This window comes from Rhinoraja longicauda, unplaced genomic scaffold (genome assembly GCF_053455715.1).
Source record: "Rhinoraja longicauda isolate Sanriku21f unplaced genomic scaffold, sRhiLon1.1 Scf000228, whole genome shotgun sequence".
Lineage (NCBI taxonomy): Eukaryota > Metazoa > Chordata > Chondrichthyes > Rajiformes > Arhynchobatidae > Rhinoraja > Rhinoraja longicauda.
Genome location: NW_027601446.1, coordinates 36028 through 46995, shown reverse-complemented (window position 1 = coordinate 46995; position 10968 = coordinate 36028).

The window sequence follows — 10968 nt, the reverse complement described above, 5'->3', positions numbered from 1 at the left end:
GGTCTTGTCCGGTCTTGTCCGGTCTTGTCTGGTCTTGTCCGGTCTTGTCCGGTCTTGTCCGGTCTTGTCCGGTCTTGTCCGGTCTTGTCCGGTCTTGTCCGGTCTTGTCTGGGTCTTGTCTGGTCTTGTCCGGTCTTGTCCGGTCTTGTCTGAGTCTTGTCCGGTCTTGTCCGGTCTTGTCTGGGTCTTGTCCGGTCTTGTCCGGTCTTGTCCGGTCTTGTCTGGGTCTTGTCCGGTCTTGTCCGGTCTTGTCCGGTCTTGTCCGGTCTTGTCCGGTCTTGTCCGGTCTTGTCCGGTCTTGTCTGGGTCTTGTCCGGTCTTGTCCGGTCTTGTCTGGGCCTTGTCCGGTCTTGTCCGGGCCTTGTCCGGTCTTGTCCGGGCCTTGTCCGGTCTTGTCCGGTCTTGTCTGGGTCTTGTCCGGTCTTGTCCGGTCTTGTCTGGTCTTGTCCGGTCTTGTCCGGTCTTGTCTGGTCTTGTCCGGTCTTGTCCGGTCTTGTCCGGTCTTGTCCGGTCTTGTCCGGTCTTGTCCGTTCTTGACCGGTCTTGTCTAGGTCTTGTCTGGTCTTGTCCGGTCTTGTCCGGTCTTGTCTGAGTCTTGTCCGGTCTTGTCCGGTCTTGTCTGGGTCTTGTCCGGTCTTGTCCGGTCTTGTCTGGGTCTTGTCCGGTCTTGTCCGGTCTTGTCCGGTCTTGTCCGGTCTTGTCCGGTCTTGTCCGGTCTTGTCTGGGTCTTGTCCGGTCTTGTCCGGTCTTGTCCGGTCTTGTCTGGGCCTTGTCCGGTCTTGTCCGGGCCTTGTCCGGTCTTGTCCGGTGTTGTCTGGGTCTTGTCCGGTCTTGTCCGGTCTTGTCTGGGTCTTGTCCGGTCTTGTCCGGTCTTGTCTGGGTCTTGTCCGGTCTTGTCCGGTCTTGTCTGGGCCTTGTCCGGTCTTGTCCGGTCTTGTCTGGTCTTGTCCGGTCTTGTCCGGTCTTGTCCGGTCTTGTCTGGGTCTTGTCCGGTCTTGTCCGGTCTTGTCCGGGTCTTGTCCGGTCTTGTCCGGTCTTGTCCGGTCTTGTCAGGTCTTGTCCGGGTCATGTCCGGGTCTTGTCCGGGTCTTGTCCGGTCTTGTCCGGTCTTGTCTGGGTCTTGTCCGGTCTTGTCCGGTCTTGTCCGGGTCTTGTCCGGTCTTGTCTGGGTCTTGTCCGGTCTTGTCCGGTCTTGTCTGGATCTTGTCCGGTCTTGTCCGGTCTTGTCTGGGTCTTGTCCGGTCTTGTCCGGTCTTGTCCGGTCTTGTCCGGTCTTGTCCGGTCTTGTCTGGGTCTTGTCCGGTCTTGTCTGGGTCTTGTCCGGTCTTGTCCGGTCTTGTCCGGTCTTGTCTGGGCCTTGTCCGGTCTTGTCCGGGCCTTGTCCGGTCTTGTCCGGTCTTGTCTGGGTCTTGTCCGGTCTTGTCCGGTCTTGTCTGGGTCTTGTCCGGTATTGTCCGGTCTTGTCTGGGTCTTGTCCGGTCTTGTCCGGTCTTGTCCGGTCTTGTCCGGTCTTGTCCGGTCTTGTCTGGGTCTTGTCCGGTCTTGTCCGGTCTTGTCTGGGCCTTGTCCGGTCTTGTCCGGGCCTTGTCCGGTCTTGTCCGGGCCTTGTCCGGTCTTGTCCGGTCTTGTCTGGGTCTTGTCCGGTCTTGTCTGGGTCTTGTCCGGTCTTGTCCGGTCTTTTCTGGTCTTGTCCGGTCTTGTCCGGTCTTGTCCGGTCTTGTCTGAGTCTTGTCCGGTCTTGTCCGGGTCGTGTCCGGTCTTGTCTGGGTCTTGTCCGGTCTTGTCCGGTCTTGTCCGGGTCTTGTCCGGTCTTGTCCGGTCTTGTCCGGTCTTGTCCGGTCTTGTCCGGTCTTGTCCGGTCTTGTCCGGTCTTGTCTGGATCTTGTCCGGTCTTGTCTGGGTCTTGTCCGGTCTTGTCCGGTCTTGTCTGGATCTTGTCCGGTCTTGTCTAGGTCTCGTCCGGTCTTGTCCGGTCTTGTCTGGGTCTTGTCCGGTCTTGTCCGGTCTTGTCTGGGTCTTGTCTGGTCTTGTCCGGTCTTGTCCGGTCTTGTCTGAGTCTTGTCCGGTCTTGTCTGGGTCTTGTCCGGTCTTGTCCGGTCTTGTCTGGGTCTTGTCCGGTCTTGTCCGGTCTTGTCCGGTCTTGTCCGGTCTTGTCCGGTCTTGTCCGGTCTTGTCTGGGTCTTGTCCGGTCTTGTCCGGTCTTGTCCGGTCTTGTCTGGGCCTTGTCCGGTCTTGTCCGGGCCTTGTCCGGTCTTGTCCGGTCTTGTCTGGGTCTTGTCCGGTCTTGTCCGGTCTTGTCTGGGTCTTGTCCGGTCTTGTCCGGTCTTGTCTGGGTCTTGTCCGGTCTTGTCCGGTCTTGTCCGGTCTTGTCCGGTCTTGTCCGGTCTTGTCTGGGTCTTGTCCGGTCTTGTCTGGGTCTTGTCCGGTCTTGTCCGGTCTTGTCTGGGCCTTGTCCGGTCTTGTCCGGGCCTTGTCCGGTCTTGTCCGGGCCTTGTCCGGTCTTGTCCGGTCTTGTCTGGGTCTTGTCCGGTCTTGTCCGGTCTTGTCTGGTCTTGTCCGGTCTTGTCCGGTCTTGTCTGGTCTTGTCCGGTCTTGTCCGGTCTTGTCCGGTCTTGTCCGGTCTTGTCCGGTCTTGTCCGTTCTTGTCCGGTCTTGTCTAGGTCTTGTCTGGTCTTGTCCGGTCTTGTCCGGTCTTGTCCGGTCTTGTCCGGTCTTGTCTGAGTCTTGTCCGGTCTTGTCCGGTCTTGTCTGGGTCTTGTCCGGTCTTGTCCGGTCTTGTCTGGGCCTTGTCCGGTCTTGTCCGGGCCTTGTCCGGTCTTGTCCGGGCCTTGTCCGGTCTTGTCCGGTCTTGTCTGGGTCTTGTCCGGTCTTGTCCGGTCTTGTCTGGGTCTTGTCCGGTCTTGTCCGGTCTTTTCTGGTCTTGTCCGGTCTTGTCCGGTCTTGTCCGGTCTTGTCTGAGTCTTGTCCGGTCTTGTCCGGGTCGTGTCCGGTCTTGTCTGGGTCTTGTCCGGTCTTGTCCGGTCTTGTCCGGGTCTTGTCCGGTCTTGTCCGGTCTTGTCCGGTCTTGTCCGGTCTTGTCCGGTCTTGTCCGGTCTTGTCCGGTCTTGTCTGGATCTTGTCCGGTCTTGTCTGGGTCTTGTCCGGTCTTGTCCGGTCTTGTCTGGATCTTGTCCGGTCTTGTCTAGGTCTCGTCCGGTCTTGTCCGGTCTTGTCTGGGTCTTGTCCGGTCTTGTCCGGTCTTGTCTGGGTCTTGTCTGGTCTTGTCCGGTCTTGTCCGGTCTTGTCTGAGTCTTGTCCGGTCTTGTCTGGGTCTTGTCCGGTCTTGTCCGGTCTTGTCTGGGTCTTGTCCGGTCTTGTCCGGTCTTGTCCGGTCTTGTCCGGTCTTGTCCGGTCTTGTCCGGTCTTGTCCGGTCTTGTCTGGGTCTTGTCCGGTCTTGTCCGGTCTTGTCCGGTCTTGTCTGGGCATTGTCCGGTCTTGTCCGGGCCTTGTCCGGTCTTGTCCGGTCTTGTCTGGGTCTTGTCCGGTCTTGTCCGGTCTTGTCTGGGTCTTGTCCGGTCTTGTCCGGTCTTGTCTGGGTCTTGTCCGGTCTTGTCCGGTCTTGTCCGGTCTTGTCCGGTCTTGTCCGGTCTTGTCTGGGTCTTGTCCGGTCTTGTCTGGGTCTTGTCCGGTCTTGTCCGGTCTTGTCTGGGCCTTGTCCGGTCTTGTCCGGGCCTTGTCCGGTCTTGTCCGGGCCTTGTCCGGTCTTGTCCGGTCTTGTCTGGGTCTTGTCCGGTCTTGTCCGGTCTTGTCTGGTCTTGTCCGGTCTTGTCCGGTCTTGTCTGGTCTTGTCCGGTCTTGTCCGGTCTTGTCCGGTCTTGTCCGGTCTTGTCCGGTCTTGTCCGTTCTTGTCCGGTCTTGTCTAGGTCTTGTCTGGTCTTGTCTGGTCTTGTCCGGTCTTGTCCGGTCTTGTCCGGTCTTGTCTGAGTCTTGTCCGGTCTTGTCCGGTCTTGTCTGGGTCTTGTCCGGTCTTGTCCGGTCTTGTCTGGGTCTTGTCCGGTCTTGTCCGGTCTTGTCCGGTCTTGTCCGGTCTTGTCCGGTCTTGTCCGGTCTTGTCTGGGTCTTGTCCGGTCTTGTCCGGTCTTGTCCGGTCTTGTCTGGGCCTTGTCCGGTCTTGTCCGGGCCTTGTCCGGTCTTGTCCGGTGTTGTCTGGGTCTTGTCCGGTCTTGTCCGGTCTTGTCTGGGTCTTGTCCGGTCTTGTCCGGTCTTGTCTGGGTCTTGTCCGGTCTTGTCCGGTCTTGTCTGGGCCTTGTCCGGTCTTGTCCGGTCTTGTCTGGTCTTGTCCGGTCTTGTCCGGTCTTGTCCGGTCTTGTCTGGGTCTTGTCCGGTCTTGTCCGGTCTTGTCCGGGTCTTGTCCGGTCTTGTCCGGTCTTGTCCGGTCTTGTCAGGTCTTGTCCGGGTCATGTCCGGGTCTTGTCCGGGTCTTGTCCGGTCTTGTCCGGTCTTGTCTGGGTCTTGTCCGGTCTTGTCCGGTCTTGTCCGGGTCTTGTCCGGTCTTGTCTGGGTCTTGTCCGGTCTTGTCCGGTCTTGTCTGGATCTTGTCCGGTCTTGTCCGGTCTTGTCTGGGTCTTGTCCGGTCTTGTCCGGTCTTGTCCGGTCTTGTCCGGTCTTGTCCGGTCTTGTCTGGGTCTTGTCCGGTCTTGTCTGGGTCTTGTCCGGTCTTGTCCGGTCTTGTCCGGTCTTGTCTGGGCCTTGTCCGGTCTTGTCCGGGCCTTGTCCGGTCTTGTCCGGTCTTGTCTGGGTCTTGTCCGGTCTTGTCCGGTCTTGTCTGGGTCTTGTCCGGTATTGTCCGGTCTTGTCTGGGTCTTGTCCGGTCTTGTCCGGTCTTGTCCGGTCTTGTCCGGTCTTGTCCGGTCTTGTCTGGGTCTTGTCCGGTCTTGTCCGGTCTTGTCTGGGCCTTGTCCGGTCTTGTCCGGGCCTTGTCCGGTCTTGTCCGGGCCTTGTCCGGTCTTGTCCGGTCTTGTCTGGGTCTTGTCCGGTCTTGTCCGGTCTTGTCTGGGTCTTGTCCGGTCTTGTCCGGTCTTTTCTGGTCTTGTCCGGTCTTGTCCGGTCTTGTCCGGTCTTGTCTGAGTCTTGTCCGGTCTTGTCCGGGTCGTGTCCGGTCTTGTCTGGGTCTTGTCCGGTCTTGTCCGGTCTTGTCCGGGTCTTGTCCGGTCTTGTCCGGTCTTGTCCGGTCTTGTCCGGTCTTGTCCGGTCTTGTCCGGTCTTGTCCGGTCTTGTCTGGATCTTGTCCGGTCTTGTCTGTGTCTTGTCCGGTCTTGTCCGGTCTTGTCTGGATCTTGTCCGGTCTTGTCTAGGTCTCGTCCGGTCTTGTCCGGTCTTGTCTGGGTCTTGTCCGGTCTTGTCCGGTCTTGTCTGGGTCTTGTCTGGTCTTGTCCGGTCTTGTCCGGTCTTGTCTGAGTCTTGTCCGGTCTTGTCTGGGTCTTGTCCGGTCTTGTCCGGTCTTGTCTGGGTCTTGTCCGGTCTTGTCCGGTCTTGTCCGGTCTTGTCCGGTCTTGTCCGGTCTTGTCCGGTCTTGTCTGGGTCTTGTCCGGTCTTGTCCGGTCTTGTCCGGTCTTGTCTGGGCCTTGTCCGGTCTTGTCCGGGCCTTGTCCGGTCTTGTCCGGTCTTGTCTGGGTCTTGTCCGGTCTTGTCCGGTCTTGTCTGGGTCTTGTCCGGTCTTGTCCGGTCTTGTCTGGGTCTTGTCCGGTCTTGTCCGGTCTTGTCCGGTCTTGTCCGGTCTTGTGCGGTCTTGTCTGGGTCTTGTCCGGTCTTGTCCGGTCTTGTCTGGGCCTTGTCCGGTCTTGTCCGGGCCTTGTCCGGTCTTGTCCGGGCCTTGTCCGGTCTTGTCCGGTCTTGTCTGGGTCTTGTCCGGTCTTGTCCGGTCTTGTCTGGGTCTTGTCCGGTCTTGTCCGGTCTTGTCTGGTCTTGTCCGGTCTTGTCCGGTCTTGTCCGGTCTTGTCCGGTCTTGTCCGGTCTTGTCCGGTCTTGTCCGGTCTTGTCTGGGTCTTGTCTGGTCTTGTCCGGTCTTGTCCGGTCTTGTCTGAGTCTTGTCCGGTCTTGTCCGGTCTTGTCTGGGTCTTGTCCGGTCTTGTCCGTTCTTGTCCGGTCTTGTCTGGGTCTTGTCCGGTCTTGTCCGGTCTTGTCCGGTCTTGTCCGGTCTTGTCCGGTCTTGTCCAGTCTTGTCCGGTCTTGTCTGGGTCTTGTCCGGTCTTGTCTGGGCCTTGTCCGGTCTTGTCCGGGCCTTGTCCGGTCTTGTCCGGGCCTTGTCCGGTCTTGTCCGGTCTTGTCTGGGTCTTGTCCGGTCTTGTCCGGTCTTGTATGGGTCTTGTCCGGTCTTGTCCGATCTTGTCTGGTCTTGTCCGGTCTTGTCCGGTCTTGTCCGGTCTTGTCCGGTCTTGTCCGGTCTTGTCCGTTCTTGTCCGGTCTTGTCTGGGTCTTGTCTGGTCTTGTCCGGTCTTGTCCGGTCTTGTCTGAGTCTTGTCCGGTCTTGTCCGGTCTTGTCTGGGTCTTGTGCGGTCTTGTCCGGTCTTGTCTGGGTCTTGTCCGGTCTTGTCCGGTCTTGTCCGGTCTTGTCCGGTCTTGTCCGGTCTTGTCCGGTCTTGTCTGGGTCTTGTCCGGTCTTGTCCGGTCTTGTCCGGTCTTGTCTGGGCCTTGTCCGGTCTTGTCCGGGCCTTGTCCGGTCTTGTCCGGTGTTGTCTGGGTCTTGTCCGGTCGTGTCCGGTCTTGTCTGGGTCTTGTCCGGTCTTGTCCGGTCTTGTCTGGGTCTTGTCCGGTCTTGTCCGGTCTTGTCTGGGTCTTGTCCGGTCTTGTCCGGTCTTGTCCGGTCTTGTCCGGTCTTGTCCGGTCTTGTCCGGTCTTGTCTGGGTCTTGTCCGGTCTTGTCCGGTCTTGTCCGGTCTTGTCTGGGCCTTGTCCGGTCTTGTCCGGGCCTTGTCCGGTCTTGTCCGGTGTTGTCTGGGTCTTGTCCGGTCTTGTCCGGTCTTGTCTGGGTCTTGTCCGGTCTTGTCCGGTCTTGTCTGGGTCTTGTCCGGTCTTGTCCGGTCTTGTCCGGTCTTGTCTGGGCCTTGTCCGGTCTTGTCCGGTCTTGTCTGGTCTTGTCCGGTCTTGTCCGGTCTTGTCCGGTCTTGTCTGGGTCTTGTCCGGTCTTGTCCGGTCTTGTCCGGGTCATGTCCGGGTCTTGTCCGGGTCTTGTCCGGTCTTGTCCGGTCTTGTCTGGGTCTTGTCCGGTCTTGTCCGGTCTTGTCCGGGTCTTGTCCGGTCTTGTCTGTGTCTTGTCCGGTCTTGTCCGGTCTTGTCTGGATCTTGTCCGGTCTTGTCCGGTCTTGTCTGGGTCTTGTCCGGTCTTGTCCGGTCTTGTCCGGTCTTGTCCGGTCTTGTCTGGGTCTTGTCCGGTCTTGTCTGGGTCTTGTCCGGTCTTGTCCGGTCTTGTCCGGTCTTGTCTGGGTCTTGTCTGGTCTTGTCCGGTCTTGTCCGGTCTTGTCTGAGTCTTGTCCGGTCTTGTCCGGTCTTGTCTGGGTCTTGTCCGGTCTTGTCCGGTCTTGTCCGGTCTTGTCTGGGTCTTGTCCGGTCTTGTCCGGTCTTGTCCGGTCTTGTCCGGTCTTGTCCGGTCTTGTCCGGTCTTGTCCGGTCTTGTCTGGGTCTTGTCCGGTCTTGTCCGGTCTTGTCTGGGCCTTGTCCGGTCTTGTCCGGGCCTTGTCCGGTCTTGTCCGGGCCTTGTCCGGTCTTGTCCGGTCTTGTCTGGGTCTTGTCAGGTCTTGTCCGGTCTTGTATGGGTCTTGTCCGGTCTTGTCCGGTCTTGTCTGGTCTTGTCCGGTCTTGTCCGGTCTTGTCCGGTCTTGTCCGGTCTTGTCCGGTCTTGTCCGTTCTTGTCCGGTCTTGTCTGGGTCTTGTCTGGTCTTGTCCGGTCTTGTCCGGTCTTGTCTGAGTCTTGTCCGGTCTTGTCCGGTCTTGTCTGGGTCTTGTCCGGTCTTGTCCGGTCTTGTCTGGGTCTTGTCCGGTCTTGTCCGGTCTTGTCCGGTCTTGTCCGGTCTTGTCCGGTCTTGTCCGGTCTTGTCTGGGTCTTGTCCGGTCTTGTCCGGTCTTGTCCGGTCTTGTCTGGGCCTTGTCCGGTCTTGTCCGGGCCTTGTCCGGTCTTGTCCGGTGTTGTCTGGGTCTTGTCCGGTCTTGTCCGGTCTTGTCTGGGTCTTGTCCGGTCTTGTCCGGTCTTGTCTGGGTCTTGTCCGGTCTTGTCCGGTCTTGTCCGGTCTTGTCCGGTCTTGTCCGGTCTTGTCCGGTCTTGTCTGGGTCTTGTCCGGTCTTGTCCGGTCTTGTCCGGTCTTGTCTGGGCCTTGTCCGGTCTTGTCCGGGCCTTGTCCGGTCTTGTCCGGTGTTGTCTGGGTCTTGTCCGGTCTTGTCCGGTCTTGTCTGGGTCTTGTCCGGTCTTGTCCGGTCTTGTCTGGGTCTTGTCCGGTCTTGTCCGGTCTTGTCTGGGCCTTGTCCGGTCTTGTCCGGTCTTGTCTGGTCTTGTCCGGTCTTGTCCGGTCTTGTCCGGTCTTGTCTGGGTCTTGTCCGGTCATGTCCGGTCTAGTCCGGGTCTTGTCCGGTCTTGTCCGGTCTTGTCCGGTCTTGTCAGGTCTTGTCCGGGTCATGTCCGGGTCTTGTCCGGGTCTTGTCCGGTCTTGTCCGGTCTTGTCTGGGTCTTGTCCGGTCTTGTCCGGTCTTGTCCGGGTCTTGTCCGGTCTTGTCTGTGTCTTGTCCGGTCTTGTCCGGTCTTGTCTAGATCTTGTCCGGTCTTGTCCGGTCTTGTCTGGGTCTTGTCCGGTCTTGTCCGGTCTTGTCCGGTCTTGTCCGGTCTTGTCCGGTCTTGTCTGGGTCTTGTCCGGTCTTGTCTGGGTCTTGTCCGGTCTTGTCCGGTCTTGTCCGGTCTTGTCTGGGCCTTGTCCGGTCTTGTCCGGGCCTTGTCTGGTCTTGTCCGGTCTTGTCTGGGTCTTGTCCGGTCTTGTCCGGTCTTGTCTGGGTCTTGTCCGGTATTGTCCGGTCTTGTCTGGGTCTTGTCCGGTCTTGTCCGGTCTTGTCCGGTCTTGTCCGGTCTTGTCTGGGTCTTGTCCGGTCTTGTCCGGTCTTGTCTGGGCCTTGTCCGGTCTTGTCCGGGCCTTGTCCGGTCTTGTCCGGGCCTTGTCCGGTCTTGTCCGGTCTTGTCTGGGTCTTGTCCGGTCTTGTCCGGTCTTGTCTGGGTCTTGTCCGGTCTTGTCCGGTCTTTTCTGGTCTTGTCCGGTCTTGTCCGGTCTTGTCCGGTCTTGTCCGGTCTTGTCCGGTCTTGTCTGAGTCTTGTCCGGTCTTGTCCGGGTCGTGTCCGGTCTTGTCTGGGTCTTGTCCGGTCTTGTCCGGTCTTGTCCGGGTCTTGTCCGGGTCTTGTCCGGTCTTGTCCGGTCTTGTCCGGTCTTGTCCGGTCTTGTCCGGTCTTGTCCGGACTTGTCCGGTCTTGTCTGGATCTTGTCCGGTCTTGTCTGGGTCTTGTCCGGTCTTGTCCGGTCTTGTCTGGATCTTGTCCGGTCTTGTCTGGGTCTCGTCCGGTCTTGTCCGGTCTTGTCTGGGTCTTGTCCGGTCTTGTCCGGTCTTGTCTGGGTCTTGTCTGGTCTTGTCCGGTCTTGTCCGGTCTTGTCTGAGTCTTGTCCGGTCTTGTCCGGTCTTGTCTGGGTCTTGTCGGGTCTTGTCCGGTCTTGTCTGGGTCTTGTCCGGTCTTGTCCGGTCTTGTCCGGTCTTGTCCGGTCTTGTCCGGTCTTGTCCGGTCTTGTCTGGGTCTTGTCCGGTCTTGTCCGGTCTTGTCCGGTCTTGTCTGGGCCTTGTCCGGTCTTGTCCGGGCCTTGTCCGGTCTTGTCCGGTCTTGTCTGGGTCTTGTCCGGTCTTGTCCGGTCTTGTCTGGGTCTTGTCCGGTCTTGTCCGGTCTTGTCTGGGTCTTGTCCGGTCTTGTCCGGTCTTGTCCGGTCTTGTCCGGTCTTGTCCGGTCTTGTCTGGGTCTTGTCCGGTCTTGTCCGGTCTTGTCTGGGCCTTGTCCGGTCTTGTCCGGGCCTTGTCCGGTCTTGTCCGGGCCTTGTCCGGTCTTGTCCGGTCTTGTCCGGTCTTGTCTGGGTCTTGTCCGGTCTTGTCCGGTCTTGTCTGGGTCTTGTCCGGTCTTGTCCGGTCTTGTCTGGTCTTGTCCGGTCTTGTCCGGTCTTGTCCGGTCTTGTCCGGTCTTGTCCGGTCTTGTCCGGTCTTGTCCGGTCTTGTCTGGGTCTTGTCTGGTCTTGTCCGGTCTTGTCCGGTCTTGTCTGAGTCTTGTCCGGTCTTGTCCGGTCTTGTCTGGGTCTTGTCCGGTCTTGTCCGGTCTTGTCTGGGTCTTGTCCGGTCTTGTCCGGTCTTGTCCGGTCTTGTCCGGTCTTGTCCGGTCTTGTCCGGTCTTGTCCGGTCTTGTCTGGGTCTTGTCCGGTCTTGTCCGGTCTTGTCTGGGCCTTGTCCGGTCTTGTCCGGGCCTTGTCCGGTCTTGTCCGGGCCTTGTCCGGTCTTGTCCGGTCTTGTCTGGGTCTTGTCCGGTCTTGTCCGGTCTTGTCTGGGTCTTGTCCGGTCTTGTCTGGTCTTGTCTGGTCTTGTCCGGTCTTGTCCGGTCTTGTCCGGTCTTGTCCGGTCTTGTCCGGTCTTGTCCGTTCTTGTCCGGTCTTGTCTGGGTCTTGTCTGGTCTTGTCCGGTCTTGTCCGGTCTTGTCTGAGTCTTGTCCGTTCTTGTCCGGTCTTGTCTGGGTCTTGTCCGGTCTTGTCCGGTCTTGTCTGGGTCTTGTCCGGTCTTGTCCGGTCTTGTCCGGTCTTGTCCGGTCTTGTCCGGTCTTGTCCGGTCTTGTCTGGGTCTTGTCCGGTCTTGTCCGGTCTTGTCCGGTCTTGTCTGGGCCTTGTCCGGTCGTGTCCGGGCCTTGTCCGGTCTTGTCCGGTGTTGTCTGGGTCT